The sequence below is a fragment of the Taudactylus pleione genome, unplaced genomic scaffold (assembly GCF_031769625.1).
Source record: "Taudactylus pleione unplaced genomic scaffold, aTauple2 ptg000548l, whole genome shotgun sequence".
In the NCBI taxonomy this organism is placed as follows: Eukaryota; Metazoa; Chordata; class Amphibia; order Anura; family Myobatrachidae; genus Taudactylus; species Taudactylus pleione.
In genome coordinates, this window is record NW_028284950.1 from 1,460,209 (window position 1) to 1,466,208 (window position 6,000).

A 6,000-nucleotide genomic window follows, 5' to 3' on the forward strand; every position below is an offset into this window, starting at 1 on the left:
TAGGGGTAGGGACGTTAACCATCTAGGAACATCCTCCCTTATACGTCACCTGCAGCGCGTTCATAAAAAGTTTATGTCAAGTTCAGAAACATTGGCTAAGACCATAAGCAGTCCAGGGACACCTAAATCCCTTTGTCCTGTTGTATCCAAGCGCCTGCAAACCACACCGTCAACTCCCTCCTCGTCAATTTCCCCCTTAGTCAGGATCAGAAGTAGTCCTGCAGGCCATGTCACTGGCATAACTGACTCTCCTATCCGGGATTCCTCCGGAGGATCCTGCATTGCTACGCCTACTGCTGCCGCTGCTGCTGCTGTTGCTGCTGCTGGGAGTCATTCATCATCCCAGAGAGGAAGTAGGAACACCACTACTTTTACTAAGCATTTGACCCTCCAACAGTCCTTAGCGAGGAGTATGAAGTACGACAGCAGTCATCCTGAAGCAAAATGTATAACTGAGGCCTTGACTGCTATGTTGGTGTTAGACGTGCATCTGGTATCCGCCATTAGTGCGGTGGCATTTAGACAATTGATGGAGGTAGTGTGTCCCCGATTCCAAATCCCATCTAGATTCCAATTCATTAGGCAGGCGATACCGAGACTGTACAGAAACGTCAGAAAAAGTGTCCTCAGTGTCCTGAAAAATGCAGTTGTACCCAATATCCACTTAACCACGGACATGTGGACAAGTGGAACAAGGCAGACTAAGGACTATATGACTGTGACAGCCCACTGGGTAGATGTATCACCTTACGCAGCAACAACAGCAGCGTCACCAGTAGCAGCATCTCAGAAACGCCAGCTCGTTCCAAGGCAGGCTACGCTGTGTATCACCGGTTTCAGTAAGAGGCACACCGCCGACAACCTCTTAGAGAAACTGAGGGAAATCATCGCCCAGTGGCTTACCCCACTTAGACTCTCCTGGGGATTTGTGATATCTGACAATGCCACCAATATTGTGTGGGCATTACATCTGGGCAAATTCCAGCACGTCCCATGTTTTGCTCACACAATAAATTTGGTGGTGCAGAATTTTCTGAAAAGCGACAGGGGCGTGCAGGATCCGCTTTGGGTGGCCCGAAAAATTTCTGCCCACTTTTGCCATTCAGCGACTGCGTGCCGAAGACTGGAGCACCAGCAAACACTCTTGAACCTGCCCCGCCATCACCTGAAGCAAGCTGTTATGACGCGGTGGAACTCAACCCTCTATATGCTTCAGAGGATGGAGGGCAGCAAAAGGCCATTCAAGCCTATACATCCACCTATGACATAGGCAAAGGAGGGGGTATGCACCTGACTCAAGCACAGTGGAGAATGACTTCTGTGTTGTGCAAGGTTCTCCCTTCGAACTTGCCACAAGTGAAGTCAGTTCAGACACTGCCAGCTTGAGTCAGGTCATTCCCCTCATCAGGCTTTTGCAGAAGCAGCTGGAGAAAGTGAAGGAGGAGCTAAGACGGAGCGATTCTGCTCGGCATGTGGGACTTGTGGATGAAGCCCTTCATTCGCTTTGCCAGGATTCCAGGGTGGTCAATCTGTTGAAATCAGACCACTACATTTTGGCCACCGTGCTCGATCCTAGGTTTAAAGCCTATGTGGTGTCTCTCTCTCCGGCTGACACAAGCCTGCAGAGGTGCAAAGACCTGCTGGTGAAAACACTGTCAGCTGAAGCGGAACGTGACACGTCAACAGCTCCTTCTTCATTTTCTCCCGCAACTGGGGCTACCAGGAAAAAACTTAGGTATCCTAAGCAACCTGCTGGCAGTGATGCAGGGCAGGCAGGACCAAGTTTGGACATCTGGTCTGGACTGAAGGACCTGGCAACAATTTCTGACATGTCTACTGCCACTGCATATGATACTGTCACCATTGACAGAATGGTGGAGGATTACATCGGTGACAGCATCCAAGTAGGCATGTCAGACAATTTGGAGGCCCCTGTACAAACTGGCTCTATTTTACCTGAGTTGCCCCCCTCCAGTGTATACTCCGAAAGAGTGTTTAGTGTAGCCGGGAACCTTGTCAACGAAAGGCGTAGGAGGTTGCTTCCACAAAATGTGGAGAAGATGATGTTCATAAAAATGAATTATCAACTCTTCCAGGGAGACCAGCCTCCAGAACGTACAGAGGGACCTGTGGTGGTGGATTCCAGCGGGGATGAATTAATACTCTGTGAGGATGAGGATGTACACAACACTGAAGAGGGTGAGGAATCGGTGGATGAGGAGGATGAGGACGACATCTTGCCTCCGTAGAGCCAGTTTGTGCAGGGACAGATTAATTGCCAGCTTGTTTTGTGGGGGCCCAAACGAACCAATCATTTCAGCCACAGTCGTGTGGCAGACCCTGGCGCTGAAATGATTGATTTGTTAAAGTGTGCATGTCCTGTTTATACAACATAAGGGTGGGTGGGAGAGCCCAAGGACATTTCCATCTTGCACCTCTTTTTTTTCTTTGCATTATGTACTGTTTGGGGCCTAGTTTTTCAAACTGCCATCCTGTCTGCCACTGCAGTGTCACTCCTAGATGGGCCACGTGTTTGTGCTGCCCACTCGTGTCGCTTAACATGGTCATCCAGCTACCTCGGTGCAACCTTTTGGACATAAAAACATTAGTGTGAGGTGTTCAGAATAGACTGGAAATGAGTGGAAATTAAGGTTATTGAGGTTAATAATAGCATAGGAGCAGAAAAACCCACAAATTCTGTGATTTTAGCTGTTTTTATGCTTTTTTTTCAAAAAAATACAAATCCAAAACACAAAACCCAGAACCCAAAACACGGTAGGGTGGTTCTGGCAAAACCAATCCAGATCCAAAACATGAAGAAAGATCCAGATCCAAAACACGAAAAGTGGCCGGTGCACACCCCTAGTTAAATCAGATACGGATGTATTTTGGTACACATCCGCAGAATGGAACGTATATATTTACAGCGCCTACATTGAATTCTAAATGAAGCCCTGAACGACCAATGGGAAGCTTACACTGATAGGTTGTTGTTAGAAAGGATTATACAGTGGCATATCTGTAACTGGTGCAAGGTGTGTGGTGCACATGGACCCCTGAGTCCTAGCTGACCCACACTACACATGCTGCATCCACTGATTGTTGTAGTATTTAAGAAAAAGAAAAAAAAAATCCCTCACACAACCCTCATTCACCACTTTAATACTTACAAAATCTATGATGCTGTTCCTCTTCTATCCATGGAGACATCTAAGATCTAGGGAATAGAATAAAAAAAAATTCTCTCTCTTTGCATGATACCGTCACGAGAGACAGGTTACTTCCGGTCACTCTCCATTGAAATGAATGGGGAAGCACCGATTGGCTGAGAGCGCCACTTCTACACTCTCAGCCAATCAGTGCTTAGCCATTCATTCAATGGAGAGTGACTGGGAGTTACCTGTCACTCGCTTCAGAATCCTGCAAAGGCCCTTAATGTCTGGACATGCTGACACTTGTGGTTCAAGTCACATCATGGTGGGACATTTGTTTTTTTAAATTTTAAAACTATTTTTATCCCCTTAAACATAACAAAGCCTTCACAGATCTTAGTGATCTGTGCAGTGCTTCACCCTGTTGTATAGGTTTCTCCAGTGCTATGGAAGGGAGCCTGTGCACAACAATAATAACTTCACGTAAGGTCATTGAGGATCCAATTGAACTGCAATGGTTCTGACTGGTATACCGAAGATAGAATTAAGCAACATCCTTGTTGAGTCAGTTGTGTGGCTACTAGTTGACTAGTTGAGGCAGGTGGCAGGTATGAAGAGCCAAGTATAACACAGGCAGTTAGCCTTATCTGCTCCTCCTGATAGCTACGCAGCAGCAAAACTGCAGAGGATGTATGAGAGCACATGATAAGGACTGTCACAGATTTGGGGTTCAGATCCAAGGTAGGATCCTTAGGCTGGGCTTGAACAAAGTAGACCAACAAGTAGGGAATGACTGGATCACTAGTGTTGTTGAACCAGGCAACTGGAAGCCACTAGTTATCCCCTAGAACCAATGAGAAGAACTCCGCACCAGACCCAAACCCCATGACCTTAAACCTGTTGCTAGGAACTCAAAAGCAGAAACTAAGAAACCTATAACCTGACTGGAGCTCAGTAAGTAAGGCACTTCTCAGGAAACAGAGGTGGGTGGCTCAGCTGTGTACCCTAATAAAGGGATGCAAACCTGGAACCCACACCCTAGCACCCAATGCCGACCAAACCACCATTAACTCAGCGCAGATCTCAACTACCAGCAGATGGAATCAAGAGAACGAAGCATCACCATTGATGGTATCACCATTGGTACGGTGTGACAGTCTCAGAAGCTGGTGAAATGTAAAGTCCAGTGTATAGGAGAGGGAGAAATGAGAATAGAGGTTCTAGGAATCCACCATAGGTGCACACTGGGAAAGCAGCAGCGGAGTAATGATCATGTGACTGGAGCAACTTCGGTGGGAACTTGCAATGAGTAAAAGAGTAGACAAAAGTACAACTTGCTTGCAGTGCTCCCGTCCTAGGGTATGGTCTCCCTCCTCCTCTGTCTTTTTTTTTTTCTTGTTTTCTCTTTTTCTTCACCTTTGGTCTCTATTCCCTTCTACAGTTTAAGGGTTTTTATTTGAAAATGTGTCAAATGCATTTCCCATGCGCCTGTGTATGTACTCAGGTCCGGCACAATACGCTCAGCTGGCCCTGCACAGCAAGGAGGCGCTGGGCTGGAGAGGTGCTGCTGCCACCTAATCCATTTGCCAGGCGAACGCTGTGATTTTGTTACCAGCGGGAGCCCTGTGGCTCCCTCCCTGTAGCTGGAGCTGACTCCTTCCGGCTCCCGCAGTGGGTGTAGGGAGAGATGCGGCGAGCAAGAGGAGCTGACAGGCGGCGGGCACAGGAGCGGGGATTCAGGTAACTACAGTGTTGTGTGTGTCTTTATGTGTAAGGGGCACTAATACTGTGGACATTGTATAGGGAGCACTACTACTGTGGCATTGCCTAAGGGGCACTACTACTGTGGGCATTGTACGGGGGGCACTTCAACTGTGGGCATTGTACAGGGGGCACTACAACTGTGGGTATTGTATAGGGGGCACTACAACTGAGGTCAGTGTATAGGGGGCACTACTACTGTGAACATTATGTGTAAGTTGCACAACTGTCCTGCATCTTAAGCATGTCAAATGAAGCATGGATTTGGAGTTTGAACTGGATTTGGACATTGGACTACGCACTAACCTAAAATGCAACAATTTCTGAAACACTGTAGCTTTGGAATGCTACTACCCCACCTTCAATTCAACCCCCCTGAGACTGGGTTTGGGGGTAGTTTCATGCTGCAGCCCAATCGCACTCAACAAACTGCTGGATGCAACAAGATGGCACACTTGAGGGAGACGCTAGGCTCATGTGGTTTTTTGCAGTTTACTCCATTATTTTTAACTTCTGATTAACTTTAACATGGTTTGTAACTTATAATGCTGTCACCTTTCTTTTAATATGGACTTTTATAACTTTGTTTATTTAGCTTCTCATTGGATGTTATATTTCTGCTAATTGCACACCGCAGTGCGACCCAGTTGCAGCCGCCTCAGGTGGTTCTTTCTTGGGCAATGTAGCGGGTAAGTTCAGACAACCAATGGGAGACTGAGGTGTTGCAAACAAGTAAGCTTTTATTTCCAGAGTTGCAAAGGCATAGCCAGTATAATGGCTTCTTACAGAAGGCAAACACAGTTCAGGAACAATAAATTAGCTCACATGTGACAGCAGGGACACGTTTAGGAAGCCGGCGGCCACAATCCCGACCGCCGGCTTCCCGAATCCTCTATCCCACCTAGGGTTAAATGACAGGCATCTAAAATCTAGACGCCTGTCATTTCCTGAAGCCAGGAGACAGGGATCGAAGGGATGCCGGGCACCGCAAGCGGACAGCCGTGGAGGGGAGGGTTAGGTTTAGGGCACCGGGGGGTAATTAGGGTTAGGCACCCCCCGGGAGGGTTAGGCTAGGGGGAGGGGGGGG